Source organism: Grampus griseus (assembly GCF_964374135.1).
Source record: "Grampus griseus genome assembly, chromosome: 5".
Taxonomy (NCBI): domain Eukaryota; kingdom Metazoa; phylum Chordata; class Mammalia; order Artiodactyla; family Delphinidae; genus Grampus; species Grampus griseus.
The window spans coordinates 65,520,505-65,538,406 of NC_138998.1; the positions used below are offsets into that span (position 1 = coordinate 65,520,505).

General features: G+C 42.9%; 1 protein-coding gene across 1 annotated transcript in view; it reads left to right on the forward strand.

Annotated features, from left to right (window-relative positions):
* TPRG1 (tumor protein p63 regulated 1) overlaps positions 1–17,902 on the forward strand; it is a gene marked incomplete at its 3' end in the record, with an annotated part of 183,676 nt that overhangs the window by 54,013 nt on the left and 111,761 nt on the right. The window lies entirely within an intron of this gene.

Below are 17,902 nucleotides of genomic sequence, written 5' to 3' on the forward strand. Positions count from 1 at the left end.
AGAGGGAATCAGGCAGCTCTCTGGCCTGGGCAACTGTATGGCTGTGATCTCCTTCACTGAGCTTGGAACAAAAAGGGGGAGCATGTTTATGGGGGAGGTAAGAAGATGATAAGTTCATCTTTGGACAGGAAGAATTACCTGTGGGCCAGCAAAGAGGACAGATCTAGTAGGCAGTTGTGTAGATGGATTTGGGGCTTGGAAGAGAGATCTGACTGTAGTTGTAGATATGGGAGTCATAGATCTACAAACTGTGGTTAAACAATGAGAACAAAGGAGATAGCTTAGTGAGAGCATACAGAGTGATTTCTGGCAAACATCAACATGACAGGCATGGAGGTATAGTTTCCATGAAGGAAACTATAAGCCATGAGCAAGGAAGTAGGAAAAAAAAAACAGAACTGGGAATCTGCCATGCCCAGGAACAGAAGGAAACAAGAATTTCAAGAAGCATGAGTCAGCAATCAACAGTGCAAAAGAGATCAAGGGAGATAAAGAGTGGAAAGTATTGGCTTAAGTCATGAGAGCTTTGTTGAGATTATTTCAAAGATGTGCTAAAATCTGTGGATTAAGGGGTGGATGAGATAAAATGAGAGACAGCAAGAATGGACCATTTTTTTTGAGAAACTTGGTCATGAAAAACAAGAGATCCATTCATCCTTCTTGGACTTTCTAAGGTCAAATGAAATAAATGTGCTCTTTTCCTCCTGGGAAGCTTTTAGATCTCCAAAGAGAATGATCAGAGTCCTCCACATTTTCTCTCTTCTCAACTCAGTTTCTCCAGTTCCCTCTGTTGTTCTTCCTGTGACGCAGTTAGTGGTCACTCACCGTCCATGTGATAACTTCTTTAGAAAAGAGGAAGGCCATCTCACAGGCCGTGGGTCCAAATGACCAGTCTGGTAATGGAAAAAGAAGAGGGAGGATTTGAAGAGCATCTGTTGATAACAGGAAGTGTCTCTTCATTAATTCACTTAACAGTTTACCGTGTGTTGGAAGTATACCAGGCACTCTGACAGAGGAAAGTGATGATCTGTGTAGCTTTCAGAGCAGTGTCTTCAGGACAGGTCCTCAGAGCCTGGCTTCGTGGGGACAGGAGAGGGCTGACCTCAGACTCCTGGAGAAAGGAGTCACCCAGCAAGTTCCTCTTGCTTCACAGGCCAGCTAAGGCTTCCTAGGAATTGAAGGCAATGAAAGCAGGAAAGAGGGCCCTGAAACCCTGGTACTTCCTCTAACTTGCTTTGTGACCTGAGGTGGTCACTTCCCTGATCCCATGGGAGCATCTGGTTTCTTATTTGTAAACCGAGGGTGTTGAGTTAGATGTCAACTGTCTGGCAGTGATTCCATTAAACCAACTGAATATTCACTTTGAGAAAAATAATCCTATCAGGGTGCCAGTAATGTGGTGTTTCTTGACCTATGTGATGGGTCCATGCGTGTGTTTATTTTTATGATACTTCCTTGATCTGCACACTTACGACTTTTGGAATGCATGTCCTACTCAATAAAAATGTTTATAATGAAAACGTCATTAATATAATAAAGGCTGTAGTTTTTATTTGGGGGAGAAAAAGGCTGTTGTTAGCATTTGGATGAATGTCTTTCCCTGAATTTCATGAACCTGTACGTGAGAAGTCACAGTTGGCCTAGCAGGAAACCCAGGCTCTGGGACGACTTCCTGAAACAGAGCTCCCAGACAGGAACACCTGGTTGAGGAATGTGTGCTAGTGCCCCTCTCCCTGGCACCAGGATTAATGCTGGGTAGGTAGTAATCCCTGGTCTCATAACCCACACACTCCCCTGGGACGTCCCAATAACTGGGAAAGAGGCTGGCTCTAATTTCTAGGCATTGTCACCATCTAGTTTCTGAATCAGCAGACTCAAAATCAGGGATCTTATTACGTTAGAGAGAGAAAAACATGGAGCTGCTGCCAGCTGAATTGTTGGCCTTTGTTGATTCTTTTCATTTCTTTGCTCCTTTCTTTTTCACTTGTACAGGAAAAAAAATATTTGAGTGCTTACAAGACCCCCAAAGTACATTGTTGGGACCAATGTCTTTAACCTGGTCAGTTCCTCGCATGCTTCTTTATTCTTTCTTTGGAGCATGTAGGGAGGCTGTTGATTTAGCCTTAATTATTCTCTTCCGCAGGAGGAGAATGCCACCACTTTCCTGTCCCCTCTCTGCCCTAGGCCAGCTGCAAAGTAGATGCTTCTGCTACTGCCTGAGATAAGTCATTACCCTTGATGTCTGGCTTATAGGTTGGATGCCTTCTACTTTTTCAGACACATCTCCCTGACTCACAAATCCTTGTACAGGTTTATATTAATACTTACCTCCAGAATTCATCTCGGTGGGGGAATTCCATTTATTCTGGGATGTTGAGGGGAGAACCTGAGAGATCAGGTTATGTGGATAAAATAGATAAGTGTTTCAAATAATGAAAACACACACAAAAACAGAAATTGTTATCCTGGACAGAGAAGAAACAAATGAAGGGGCAAATTTGGACCATACACAATGTGACTCACCTCTCCACAACTGCTCTAAATCTTTAAGGAAATTGTTAATCTCATGAAGTTCTTGAAGCAAGTGGAATCTTACAGTGCTGAGCCCAGACACTGCATCTGGGTTGACTGTGAGGGACCTATACCAGCAGGGATGGAGGTGTGACAGCAGAGAGAAGGGAATACAGAGGACGCATGAGGAGGATTCCAGAGTTTCATCCTGTCAGAGAGCCGAAGTTTTAACCAAGTGTTACCAGCTCTTCAAGGGGTAGGGGCTGGATGTGGGCAGCTGACATCTGAATTACACGCACCATATTACCCACCATCCTTTGAACACACCCTTCTCCTCACACCTCACACCTTTGCACCTTTGCCAGGAATGTCCTCACCCATCCTCTAACATGCAGTCAGCTCTGAGACACCTTTCTCCATAGCTCTAACTTTCCACCCTCCCCAGCCTCTCTCTCCACTCACTTCTGTTTCCATTGTATTTGTGCACATTCTTTTTTTTTTTTTTTTTTTTGCGGTACGCGGGCCTCTCACTGCTGTGGCCTCTCCCCTTGCGGAGCACAGGTTCCGGACGCGCAGGCTCAGCGGCCATGGCTCATGGACCTAGCCGCTCCGCGGCATGTGGGATCTTCCCGGACCGGGGTATGAACCCGTGTCCTCTGCATCGGCAAGCAGACTCTCAACCACTGCGCCACCAGGGAAGCCCATGTGCACATTCTTGTATTCCGGCTCTATCATATCGGTCTGCAGTTATCCACTTATGTTTCCATCACCTCCACTAGACTATGAGCTTCTATAGATGAAAGACTGTGGAATGTGTTTCGATGTGTGTCTGAGTGTAAGTGCACGTGTACAGAGCTATTTCCATTCATGCCCCACAAAGGGCTTCATTACTCAGTGCACAAGCATTTACTGAGCACTCATGGATGACGCATGAGGTAATGTGCAAACAACAACGGATCAGACATAAGACTTGCCCTCAGATCTCCGACCTAACAGAGAAACAAGCAAGACATCCCTTCATGCATTTGAGAACTTGTTCTCAGTGCCTGTTCTGGATCATCCCATGCCAAGTGCTGTCTCTAGAGATGAAGATAGCACAGTCCCTGCTCCAGAGTTGCTCACAGCCCAGGAGTGAAGCCAGGAGAGCAAAGTAAATGGTGACTACAGAACAGCGTGACATACACTACAGGAGTCAGGAACTCCAGCGTCAGTGTAACCTGGACTGGGTGAGTGGTGGAAGTGTTCATGGAAATGGGCAAAGTTAATTTCAAGGGATCTATAATCTCACCGAGTTCTCTAGCCAATATCCTTATCTTAATCTTTTCCGTATATTTTTGAGGAAGCCCTTCTAAAAATTAATGTTTTGTGTGAGAAGCTCAGCAAAATTCTAAATTTTTCCTTTCTTAAATGCAAGAATAGATATTGAGGATCTAGCATGTCTCTGGCCATGGTGCAGGTGGGGTGTCCAATGTTCCACTGTGGGTGTCCCTAACATCTCTGGTCGTTGGGGATATCCACTTGCATTAGAGGTAAGTCAGAGGCCAAACCCCAGAATTTCCACAGTGGGTGCCTGAATTCACGACTGCCAGCACAGTCCTCCTCCTTTGACCTCACAGCATTTGCATCACAAGGAAGTAACCTGCTCAGCTGGAGAGGGGATGGGGAAGCCATATTGAATGGCCTCTGTAGGCTTAAATCTGGAATCTTCTGGGCACTGGAGAAAAATGAAATCTTGTGGAGTGATTGAGCTGGAAGGAATAATTTAGTCCAACAACTTCAGACTTCAATACATTTTCCCCCGGCAAATGAAAGCTTCAGAGGAAGTACAGAAACAGATAAGTGGGTCTGTTTTGATTGAAATGGGTGAGTCATTTTCAGGAGTACACATTTGCCAACCATAAAGTCTGCCCCTCATTTTGTAGATGAAGAACTGCTTTGCAAAAGGGGGGAAGCAATTGCCCAGGGTTACCCAGTGAGGGAGGCAGGGAGTGGGGGCCCACACTTCTTTATCCGGGGCCTGTATTCTCCCCTCATCCTCCCAACCCCGTCTACTGAGTGAAAGTTCAGGTAGCAGAGCAGAGGGCCCCGCCTGGCAGAAGAGAAGCTGGGAGGGAAGAGACCCTCCATAAATTCCACTTTCTCTCAGGACACAGAGCAGCCCTGCTGGCATGTTATCACTAATGTACAAATGTGAAATTGTGAAGAATTGTTTGCCAATTTTCTTATCTCAACTGGCACAGAGTTTCGAGGTGTTAGAGTACTGTTGTGTATCCACTGCACATCCCTCAGCTGTTCTCACAGAGAGACCCAGGAAAGGCTGCACACATAAATTACCTTTATGAAATGTCAAAACTAAAAGCAGATTTTTATTTGGGGACTGTGCCTCGAGAAAGTTAACCCCTTCACGTGGGTAGAGGCATCACCATCAGAAAAACACAGTTGACATCTTTGAATGCAACCCAAGCCACAGGAACTAAGGCTCACACTTCCTCCCCAGCCCAGCGCTACCTCCCCTGCAAGAGGGGAGCATTTCTTGGTAACAAATCATAGACTGGGGGCTTCCCTGGTGGCGCAGTGGTTGACAGTCCGCCTGCCGATGCAGGGGACACGGGTTCGTGCCCCGGTCTGGGAGGATTCCACATGCCGCGGAGCGGCTGGGCCCGTGAGCCATGGCCGCTGAGCCTGCGCGTCCGGAGCCTGTGCTCCGCAACGGGAGAGGCCACAGCAGTGAGAGGCCCGCGTACAGCAAAAAAATATAAATAAAATAAATAAATCAATAAATCTCAGGGAGACTTAATGGAGCTCTTAGGAGACAGGCATGGAAAGTAAAGAAAGCAAGGTTGAGACTGGCCGCGCGGGCTCTCCAGAGTGGCAGAGAGAGCAGGGAGCCGGGAAGGACTTTTTAAAACTAGATGGACAAAGAGGAAAAATCGTGTTGTGGAAATGGAGAGTACATTGCCCTAAGAAGGGGTTCACCGTGAAACAGCCCCGAGTTTTACCAGTATCTCTATGTAATGTCAGTCCTGCTTTCTTGATCAGAAATATGATGCTTTTTGTTATGTCCAAACTGTTCTATAGTAAACTCTTGAGAGAGGGAAAAAAAATCCCCAGACTCCACGTTTCTTTGCCTCTGGCTGGGGTTGTGGCCACTCAGGCTGATTAGTAGAAGTTCTCAGGGTAGTTATTCATCTTCTCCGGGAGACACATATTCATTGGAGGTTGACTATGCTGGATCTCCCTTTGATTTTAAGAAAGCAAAAATAGTTATCTCAAGATTGTACAGTTTGTCTACAAGGACAGAAATCTCCCAGTGCATCGTAGAACAGAGTTTTCCAGGGCAAGTGTTACCGAACCGCGTCCATATTGACAGAAGCACAGCAAGTCAAAATGCTGATGCGCCCAGCGTTGCAGCAGAGAGAAGGCTTATTCAGAAGGCAGCCAAGCCAGTCTCACATCTGCCTCCTTGAAGGCGAGGGGCTCTGAGTATTTACGTGATCAAGAACAAAGAAGCGGGGTGGTCTGAGGAGTGGAGAGCGCGGGGAGTGTGGGGAAAAATGATTGGAAAAAGATGCAGTAATTGACAGACATTCTGCGCAGATATAACTAGCCCACAGGCCTTTCATGTTCACAAATGGAGGCGCTTAGCATGATCTGAGAGTGGAGTCTTGGCTCTCTGGCATCAGAATGTCAGAAAGCAGATGGACACTTACACATGCCCAGTTGGAGGGTCAGTGGTCCTCTCCAGTCCTAAATGACTCAGCTCGAACTAGCCACAGCTGACTCCAAGTTCCTGGAACACACCTCCGGCAAATATCTTCTCACTTAGGCTACATGCTGCTCAGAGGACATGCAAAATCTTAAACAACCTTGATTAGTGAAGGCAGGGGAGATGGATTTGACTAATGATTACCCATGGTTTTATAAGGAGATTGGAAAGTGCTAGAATGTGGGGATGTTTCTGGCTCTGATGGTCTAGTGTGGAGCCCCAGAATGGAATATTAAGCAGGGAATGTGAGTTGTGGGATACAGATTCAAGTCAGGTCCACATTATGACTTCTATGGGCCTAAACCTCTTTTGCCTTTGTGAATGTCTCTACCAAAATAATATCACTATTGAAATTTATGTTTCTATAACTGTACCTAGTTCAGTTTCTTATTAATTACTTAATTAATTAATCTATTTTGGTTTTTAGGCAAAATGTAATAGATTTGGGGTGACCTACGAATTTCATCTTTTCTCTGATATGAGAAAAAAACAACAACATTTTTTTGACCTTAAAATTTCATTTTTCTCTTCTGATTTTAAAATACATGAAAACATTTCCCGAGCCGCTAAAAGTTTTGTGGACCCAGACACTGTGCTTCCTGTGCCTAAGGATAAGTCAGCCTGATGCCAGGTGAAGGAGGAAACTTCACCTGCAGTGTTGGGTGGGGGAAAAGCTGGAGAGAACCCCTGCTTCACGGGAGCTGTATCTTCCATCCCAAAGCAAAGCAAGGCTGACAGACTGCAGGCATTTGGCAAAAGTGTCTTCAGTTTACCAATGTGTAAGTCTGATAACTGCTTCTCTGCTTTTCTTCTAAATGCTACAACTTGAAGCAGTGAACTAGAGCCCCAGAGTCTGATTCTGTGTTTTGATTCTATTTAGCTGTGTCACCCTGGGCAAGTCTTTTACATCCATGTTCCAAAATTTGCAGAATGAAGGGGTTGGACTGGACAATAATTCTCTAGCTATCATTTATGCCCTATATGCCTCTGAAATATTCTTAGAAAAAGTCCCAGAGAGATACATGAAAGCAGGTACAAAGGGAGGCAGGTATACTTAGACGAGGATCCAGAAATAAGTTATTTACTGCAATACAATATTAAATTTAGCTATGAATTTGCTGGAAGCTGAGAAATGTAGAATTCTTATTATCTGACCAAAAAAAGGGTAGCACTTCTTTATGGATTTATTTGGCATTGTTGGAGGAGGTCATCCAGAGGACATGGTTGCTAGCTGACCGGCAAGTGGACTGGGCCATGGGCGGTTCCTCACCCCTGCCCTGTCCATGCAATGTACATGTACATTTCACCCACCATTCCCACCGTGGCAGCTCTTTTTGAGGACACAGCCTTGAGAGAGCAGTGTGGTATTGAGACCATCTGGACTGAATACATGACTGGACCCAGTTAAGGCCTCTCTATAAGCTTTTAAGATGCTGGCGGGCAGGTGTGGAGATCTACTCACCTTGAGGCCACCCAAGACAAGCCTGGTATGTAAGTTCCCTTGCTTATGAACCCTGCCACCTGCCAATCTGGAGTGGTCTGCTGCTTTCTTCGGTCTCTTTTGGCCTTTCTGTACAGGGCTCAGTTTCAGATTTCACCCAGGAAGCTCTCCTGAGTTTGTGAATCAACACATTTATTCATATATTTTATTTTTTATTACTAAAGCAGAACTAACATGATATAAAGTTTAAAAAAACCCAAATATTCATTTATGATCAATCTATCAATAAATCCAAGTATTTCCCTTCTGGTCTTTACCAATGTAAAGATTATTCAATCATCCCAGAGAAAATCTGTTTTTTGCTTTTCTTGACCCAAGAAGATACATCCTTTACTCCAGCTGCTGCAACACATATTTTAAATGTCTGCTCAATATCAGTTGGGTAGCTTAGCAATTCCTTGGCCACTGGGTGTTTAGCTGGTTCCCAATTTTTCATTACTGCCTAGAATATGAAAGTAGTGCAGTGTTGTAGGCTTTTCTGTTTTTAGGATAACTTTCATTACATGAATTCCCTCAAATGAGAAGACGAGGTCAAAAAGTATGGACATAATTCTTTGCTAAGCCTTGACCCTTTGCTTCCTTTAGAAATTATACTGCCTTTACTTTCTTGAGCACCACATGCTAAGATAAATTTACTGGGCAATCTTAGGGAATGATGATCCTTTTCAAATCTAAATGGCTCTAGATGGGTCTGAGGCAAGGCGTAATTTATCCAGGTACAAGCTTTTAGTATTTCAATGTATATAGTCTGGTTAAGCAGAGATAGGAGGATGTGTTTTATTGAATTGGGAATAAACATTGTCTGGGCAGGTGGCGCTGAGGACCGTTGGGGGCTGCTTCGACGCATGGCACTTCTCTCATATCCGGGAGGCTGTTGAAGAAGTTACGTTCATTGTGCTTGCAAAGATGCCCCCATGACTGCAACAGAGCTGGAATCATTCTGCACTGAGGTGGCTGGGCTCAGTTTTTCTACGCTTCATGACTGTCAGAATTTAACTGGAGCTGCGAGTTTCCTTCTTCCTGGACCTCAAAATCTCAGTCTCCAAGTGCTTCACTTCCCTTCTCCAAGTATTTCCAGAGAAGACAGCCTGAGGGAGAGGAAGTGGTGCTAATTAAATCCTCCCTCTGTTTTCCAGGCACTGGAGCCTTTCACAGATGCCTGTTGTTAGGCTCCAGTTCACAGAATTCTGCAAATGCAGAAGCAGGCTTTCCTTCTCCAAAGGCACAAACCTTCCTTCACAGGTTACAGGGAACTCTAGAAACACACATCCTCCCAACAGCCACTGTAATAGAGGCGGCAGACCTGCAAAAATAGAGCATGCAGTTGCCAGGGAGGCCGCAGTGCCTCAATGCTCTCTCTCTCTCTCTCACACACACAGTAAATTTCTCTTGCTTTTCCATGCGTGCCCTTGTATTTCCCACAGGCTAATAACTTTAAAAAATCATCTGAAAACTCAGCGAGGTCCTTTCTGTTGTGAGACAGTGTGCATCATGGTGGGCTTGTTGGACTCCAATCGTGGTTGGGAGTCCTGAGTGGAAGGCTGTGTGCTGTCACTACTATCTAAGTGTGCCCTGGGGGGGGGGGTCCCACCAATTCTGGGATCCCCAGAGAGATGGAGATAAAACCATCCTTCTAGGGCTGCTGGGAGAATCAGAGGAAATAACCTGTAGTATGATCTACAGAGGGTTTTTCACTCGTGAGTCCCTAACCAGCTGTGTTTTCCCTCCACTGAAGCCCCTCGGGGTGACTGTGTATGTTTACATTTTCCTGAGACAATGCTGGTTTACTCCTATAATCCTGGCATGATTGTTAATAACACTTTTTTCATGCTCAAAAGTGTCCAGGGTTAGGCAATAAATTATATGCTCATACTATTTTTAGCTCTCTTGAATACTTGAATTATTCCCAGTTTCAATAATGCAAACTTGCCATGGGTAGGGGCCATTGCTCACTTTCTGGTATTTCACAAGAACAAAGGAATGGAATTTGTCTGATTAAGAACTCTGAGGCAACCTTGACACTAAGATGGCATTTCCAGTCCCACTGTGATGCTGTGTGTGAGACCCTCCTACCTTGTAGCATTGGTGGTGTGCGTGCTGTAGCCATAACTATGTGGCCTCCGCTTGAGAATGGCCACTTGACTGAGGGCACTTTTTGCTAAGCTAGCATGTACCTTCTATTTTGTTTTGCTTTGTGTTACTTCTTTATATTTACAAAATATAAATAAATCTATTGTGTTTCTATTTATTTTAAGTCAGATGTAGTCATTGTAAGCATCCAGAGACTTATGAAAACAGAAAATAAAAATCACCTGTAACCCTATCACCCAGAGATAATCATTTATTTTTTAATTGAGGTAGAGTTGGTGTACAATATTATATAAGTTTCAGGTGTACAACATAGTGATTCATAATTTTTAAAGATTATAATCCATTTATAGTTATTATAAAATACAATACCACATTCCCTGTGCTAAACAATATACCCTCATAGCTTATTTATTTTATACATAGAAGCTGGTACCTCTTAATCCCCTACCCCTTTCTTTTTTTTTTTTTATTTTTTATTGGAGTATAATTGCTTTACAATGGTGTCTTAGTTTCTGCTTTATAACAAAGTGAATCAGTTATACATATACATATGTTCCCATATCTCTTCCCTCTTGCGTCTCCCTCCTTCCCACCCTCCCTGTCCCACGCCTCCAGGCGGTCACAAAGCACCGAGCCGATCTCCCTGTGCTATGCGGCTGCTTCCCACTAGCTATCAACCTTACGTTTGGTAGTGTATATATGTCCATGCCTCTCTCTCGCTTTGTCACAGCTCACCCTTCCCCTTCCCCATATCCTCAAGTCCATTCTCTAGTAGGTCTGTGTCTTTATTCCTGTCTTACCCCTAGGTTCTTCATGACATTTTTCTTTTCTTAAATTCCAAATATATGTGTTAGCATACGGTATTTGTCTTTCTCTTTCTGACTTACTTCACTCTGTATGACAGACTCTAGGTCTATCTACCTCATTTCGTTTCTTTTTATGGCTGAGTAATATTCCATTATATATATGTGCCACATCTTCTTTATCCATTCATCTGATGATGGACACTTAGGTTGTTTCCATCTCTGGGCTATTGTAAATAGAGCTGCAATGAACATTTTGGTACATGACTCTCTTTGAATTATGGTTTTCTCAGGGTATATGCCCAGTAGTGGGATTGCTGGGTCATATGGTAGATCTATTTGTAGTTTCTTAAGGAACCCCCATACTGTTCTCCACAGTGGCTGTATCAATTTACATTCCCACCAACAGTGCAAGAGGGTTCCCTTTTCTCCACATCCTCTCCAGCATTTATTGTTTCTAGTTTTTTGATGATGGCCATTCTGACTGGTGTGAGATGATATCTCATTGTAGTTTTGATTTGCATTTCTCTAATGATTAATGATGTTGAGCATTCTTTCATGTGTTTGTTGGCAGTCTGTATATCTCCTTTGGAGAAATGTCTATTTAGGTCTTCTGCCCATTTTTGGATTGGGTTATTTGTTTTTTTGTGATTGAGCTGCATGAGCTGCTTATAAATTTTGGAGATTAATCCTTTGTCAGTTGCTTCATTTGCAAATATCTTCTCCCTTCTGAGGGTTGTCTTTTGGTCTTGTTTATGGTTTCCTTTGCTGTGCAAAAACTTTGACGTTTCATTAGGTCCCATTTGTTTATTTTTGTTTTTATTTCCATTTCTCTAGGAGGTGGGTCAAAAAGGATCTTGCTGTGATTTATGTCATAGAGTGTTCTGCCTATGTTTTCCTCTAAGAGTTTGATAGTCTCTGGCATTACATTTAGGTCTTTAATCCATTTTGAGCTTATTTTTGTGTATGGTGTTAGGGAGTGATCTAATCGCATACTTTTATATGTACCTATCCAGTTTTCCCAGCACCACTTATTGAAGAGGCTGTTCTTTCTCCACTGTACATTCCTGCCTCCTTTATCAAAGATAAGGTGACCATATGTGTGGGGGTTTATCTCTGGGCTTTCTATCCTGTTCCATTGATCTATCTTTCTGTTTCTGTGCCAGTACCATACTGTCTTGATTACTTTAGCTTTGTAGTATAGTCTGAAGCCAGGGAGCCTGATTCCTCCAGCTCCATTTTTCATTCTCAAGATTGCTTTGGCCATTCGGGGTCTTTTGTGTTTCCATACAAATTGTGAAATTTTTGTTCTAGTTCTGTGAAAAATGCCAGTGGTAGTTTGATAGGGATTGCATTGAATCTGTAGATTGCTTTGGGTAGTAGAGTCATTTTCACAATGTTGATTCTTCCAATCCAAGAACATGGTATATCTCTCCATCTATTTGTATCATCTTTAATTTCTTTCATCAGTGTCATAATTTTCTGCATACAGGTCTTTTGTCTCCTTAGGTAGGTTTATTCCTAGATATTTTATTCTTTTTGTTGCAATAGTAAATGGGAATGTTTTCTTCATTTCACTTTCAGATTTTTCATCATTAGTGTATAAGAATGCTAGAGATTTCTGTGCATTAATTTTGTATCCTGCTACTTTACCAAATTCATTGATTAGCTCTAGTAGTTTTCTGGTAGCATCTTTAGGATTCTCTATGTATAGTATCATGTCATCTGCAAACAGTGACAGCTTTACTTCTTCTTTTCTGATTTGGATTCCTTTTATTTCCTTTTCTTCTCTGATTGCTAAGGCTAAAACTTCCAAAACTATGTTGCATAATAGTGGTGAGAGTGGGCAACCTTGTCTTGTTTCTGATCTTAGTGGAAATGCTTTCAGTTTTTCACCATTGAGGATGATGTTGGCTGTGGGTTTGTCATATATGGCCTTTATTATGTTGAAGAAAGTTCCCTCTATGCCTACTTTCTGCAGAGTTTTTTATCATAAACGGGTGTTGAATTTTGTCAAAAGCTTTTCCTGCATCTATTGAGACGATCATATGGTTTTTCTCCTTCAATTTGTTAATATGGTGTATCACGTTGTTTGATTTGCGTATATTGAAGAATCCTTGCATTCCTGGCATAAACCCCACTTGATCATGGTGTATGATCCTTTTAATGTGCTGTTGGATTCTGTTTGCTAGTATTTTGTTGAGGATTTTTGCATCTATGTTCATCAGTGATATTGGCCTGTAGTTTTCTTTCTTTGTGACATCCCTGTCTGGTTTTGGTATCAGGGTGATGGTGGCCTCGTAGAATGAGTTTGGGAGTGTTCCTCCCTCTGCTGTATTTTGGAAGAGTTTGAGAAAGATAGGTGTTAGCTCTTCTCTAAATGTTTGATAGAATTTGCCTGTGAAGCCATCTGGTCCTGGGCTTTTGTTTGTTGGAAGATTTTTAATCACAGTTTCCATTTCAGTGCTTGTGATTGGTCTGTTCATATTTTCTATTTCTGATTCAGTCTTGTCAGGTTGTGCATTTCTAACAATTTGTCCATTTCTTCCAGGTTGTCCATTTTATTGGCATAGAGTTGCTTGTAGTAATCTCTCATCATCTTTTGTATTTCTGCAGTGTCAGTTGTTACTTCTCCTTTTTCATTTCTAATGCTGTTGATTTGAGTCTTCTCCTTTTTTTCTTGATGAGTCTGGCTAATGGTTTATCAATTTTGTTTATCTTCTCAAATAACCAGCTTTTAGTTTTATTGATCTTTGCTATTGTTTCCTTCATTTCTTTTTCATTTATTTCTGATCTGATTTTTATGATTTCTTTCCTTCTGCTAACTTTGGTTTTTTTTTTTTCTTCTTGTTTCTCTAATTGCTTTAGGTGCAAGGTTAGGTTGTGTATTCGAGATATTTCCTGTTTCTTAAGGTAGGATTGTATTGCTATAAACTTCCCTCTTAGGACTGCTTTTGCTGCATCCCATTGATTTTGGGTTGTCATGTCTCCATTGTCATTTGTTTCTAGGTATTTTTTTATTTCCTCTTTGATTTCTTCAGTGATCACTTCATTATTAAGTAGTGTATTGTTTAGCTTCCATGTGTTTGTATTTTTTACAGATCTTTTCCTGTACTTGATATCTAGTCTCATAGCGTTGTGGTCGGAAAAGATACTTGATACAATTTCAATTTTCTTAAATATACCAAGGCTTGATGTGTGACCCAAGATATGATCTATCCTGGAGAATGTTCCATGAGCACTTGAGAAAAATGTGTATTCTGTTGTTTTTGGATGGAATGTCCTATAAATATCAATTAAGTCCATCTTGTTTAATGTATCATTTATAGCTTGTGTTTCCTTATTTATTTTCATTTTGGATGATCTGTCCATTAGTGAAAGTGGGGTGTTAAAGTCCCCTACTATGAATGTGTTACTGTTGATTTCCCCTTTTATGGCTGTTAGTATTTGCCTAATGTATTGAGGTGCTCCTATGTTGGGTGCATAAATATTTACAATTGTTATATCTTCTTCTTGGATCGATCCCTTGATCATTATGTAGTGTCCTTCTTTGTCTCTTCTAATAGTCTTTATTTTAAAGTCTATTTTCTCTGATATGAGAGTTGCTACTGCAGATTTCTTTTGATTTCCATTTGCATGGAATATCTTTTTTCATCTCCTCACTTTCAGTCTGTATGTGTCTCTAGGTCTGAAGTGGGTCTCTTGTAGACAGCAAATATATGGATCTTGTTTTTGTATCCATTCAGCCAATCTTTGTCTTTCGGTGGGAGCATTTAGTCCATTTACATTTAAGGTAATTATCGATATGTATGTTCCTATTCCCATTTTCTTAATTGTTTTGTGTTCGTTATTGTAGGTCTTTTCCTTCTCTTGTGTTTCTTGCCTAGAGAAGTTCCTTTAACAGTTGTTGTAAAGCTGGTTTGGTCATGCTGAACTCTCTCAGCTTTTGCTTGTCTGTAAAGGTTTTAATTTCTCCATCAAATCTGAATGAGATCCTTGCTGGGTACAGTAATCTTGGTTGCAGGTTTTTATCCTTCATCACTTTAAATATGTCCTGCCAGTCCCTTCTGGCTTGCAGAGTTTCTGCTGAAAGATCAGCTGTTAACCTTATGGGGGTTCCCTTGTGTGTTATTTGCTGTTCTTCCCTTGCTCCTTTTAGTATGTTTTCTTTGTATTTAATTTTTGACAGTTTGATTAATATGTGTCGGCATATTTCTCCTTGGATTTATCCTGCATGGGACTCTCTGTGCTTCCTGGACTTGATTAACTATTTCCTTTCCCATATTAGGGAAGTTTTCAACTATAATCTCTTCAAATATTTTCTCAGTCCCTTTCTTTTTCTCTTCTTCTTCTGGAACCCCTCTAATTCGAATGTTGGTGCATTTAATGTTGTCCCAGAGGTCTCTGAGACTGTCCTCAGTTCTTTTCATTCTTTTTTCTTTATTCTGCTCTGCAGTAGTTATTTCCACTATTTTATCTTCTAGGTCACTTATCTGTTCTTCTGCCTCAGTTATTCTGCTATTGAACCCTTCTAGAGTATTTTTCATTTCATTTATTGTGTTTTTATCGTTGCTTGTTTCATCTTTAGTTCTTCTAGGTCCTTGTTAAATGTTTCTTGCATTTTGTCCATTCTATTTCCAAGATTTTGGATCATCTTTACTATCATTATTCTGAATTCTTTTTCAGGTAGACTGCCTATTTCGTCCTCATTTGTTAGGTCTGGTGGGTTTTTATCTTGCTCCTTCATCTGCTGTGTGTTTTTCTGTCTTCTCATTTTGCTTATCTTACTGTGTTTGGGGTCTCCTCTTTGCAGGCTGTAGGGTCATAGTTCCCGTTGTTTTTGGTGTCTGTCCCCAGTGGCTAAGGTTGGTTCAGTGGGTTGTGTAGGCTTCCTGGTGGAGGGGACTAGTGCCTGTGTTCTGGTGGATGAGGCTGGATCTTGTCTTTCTGGTGGGCAGGTCCATGTCTGGTGGTGTGTTTTGGGGTGTCTGTGGACTTATTATGATTTTAGGCAGCCTCTCAGCTAATGGGTGGGGTTGTGTTCCTGTCTTGCTAGTTGTTTGACATAGGATGTCCAGCACTGTAGCTTGCTGGTCGTTGAGTGAAGCTGGGTACTGGTGTTGAGATGGAGATCTCTGGGAGATTTTCACCGTTTGATATTATGTGGAGCTGGGAGGTCTCTTGTGGACCAGTGTCCTGAAGTTGGCTCTCCTACCTCAGAGGCACAGCACTGACTCCTGGCTGCAGCACCAAGAGCCTTTCATCCGGCTCAGAATAAAAGGGAGAAAAAGTAGAAAGGAAGAATTAGTAGAAGTAGAAAGAAGGAAAGAAAGAAAGAAAGAAAGAAAGAAAGAAAGGAGGGAGGGAGGAAGGAAGGAAGGAAGGAGGGAAGGAAGAAAGAAAGATGATAAAGTAAAATAAAATAAAGTAAGATAAAATATAATAGTTATTAAAATAAAAAAATAATTATTAAGAGAATAAAAGAAAAAAATTAAAAAAAAAAAAGATGGACAGATAGAACCCTAGGACAAATGGTGGAAGCAAAGCTATACAGACAAAATCTCACACAGAAGCATACACATACACACTCACAAAAAGAGGAAAACGGGAAAAAACCATAAATCTTGCTCTCAAAGTCCACCTCCTTAATTTGGGATGGCTCGTTGTCTATTCAGGTATTCCACAGATGCAGGGTACATCAGGTTGATTGTGGAGCTTTAATCCGCTGCTTCTGAGGCTGCTGGGAGGGATTTCCCTTTCTCTTCTTTGTTCTCACAGGTCCCGGGGCTCAGCTTTGCATTTGGCCCTGCCTCTGCGTGTAGGTCGCTGAACGGCGTCTGTTTTCTGCTCAGACAGGACGGGGTTAAAGGAACCGCTGATTCGGCGGCTCCGGCGCACTCAGGCCGAGAGGAGGGAGGGGCACGGAGTGCGGGGCGGGCCTGCAGCGGCAGAGGCCGGCGTGACATTGCACCAGCGTGAGGCGCGCCGTGCGTTCTTCCGGGGAAGTTGTCCCTGGATCCCGGGACCCTGGCAGTGGCGGGCTGCACAGGCTCCCCGGTAGGGGGGTGTGGATAGTGACCTGTGCTCGCACACAGGCTTCTTGGTGGCGGCAGCAGGAGCCTTAGCGTCTCCTGCCCGTCTCTGGGGTCCGCGCTTTTAGCCGCGGCTCGCGGCCGTCTCTGGAGCTCCTTTAAGCAGCGCTCTTAATCCCCTCTCCTCGCGCACCAGGAAACAAAGAGGGAAGAAAAAGTCTCTTGCCTCTTCGGCAGGTCCAGACTTTTCCCCGGACTCCCTCCCGACTAGGCGTGGCGCACTAACCCCCTGCAGGCTGTGTTCACGCCGCCAACCCCAGTCCTCTCCCGGCGCTCCGACTGAAGCCCGAGCCTCAGCTCGCAGCCCCGCCCGCCCCGGCGGTTGAGCAGACAAGCCTCTCGGCCTGGTGGGTGCCGGTCGGCCCTGATCCTCTGTGCGGGAATCTCTCCGCTTTGCTCTCCGCAGCCCTGTTGCTGTGCTCTCCTACGCAGACCCGAAGCTTTCCCCCTCCGCCACCCGCAATCTCCGCCGGCGAAGGGTCTTCCTATTGTGTGGAAAACTTTCCTCCTTCACAGCTCCCTCCCACTGGTGCAGGTCCCGTCCCTATCATTTTGTCTCTGTTTATTCTTTTTTCTTTTGCCCTACCCAGGTACGTGGGGGGTTTCTTGCCTTTTGAGAGGTCTGAGGTCTTCTGCCAGCGTTCAGTAGGTGTTCTGTAGGAGTTGTTCCACGTGTAGATGTATTTCTGATGTATCTGTAGGGAGGAAGGTGATCTCCGCGTCTTAGTCTTCAGCCATCTTCCCCCCACCCCTATCTTGCCCCTCCCTTTTTCCCTCTCCTCACTGGTAACCACTAATTTGTCAGAGATAATCAGTATTAATACTTTATTTTATTTCCTTTTAGATTGTTTCTAACCTCTGTCCTACCACACATGTATATACATATGTAAGTCCAGGTAATATTCCTTCCTTCCCTCCCTCCCTTTCTCCCTTTCTTCCTTCCTTCCTTCTTTCTTTCTGAATTATTGTAACAAATTTGAATAACATTATTCATAATATTTTATAACATTTTTTCCACTAACAATTGTTTTTTTGGACATCATTCCATGGTAAAAATATATCCTCACATTTGTAATGACCACATTGTATTCACTGTGCAGTATAACGTGTCTTATTTAGCCAATTCTCTGCTGATGGA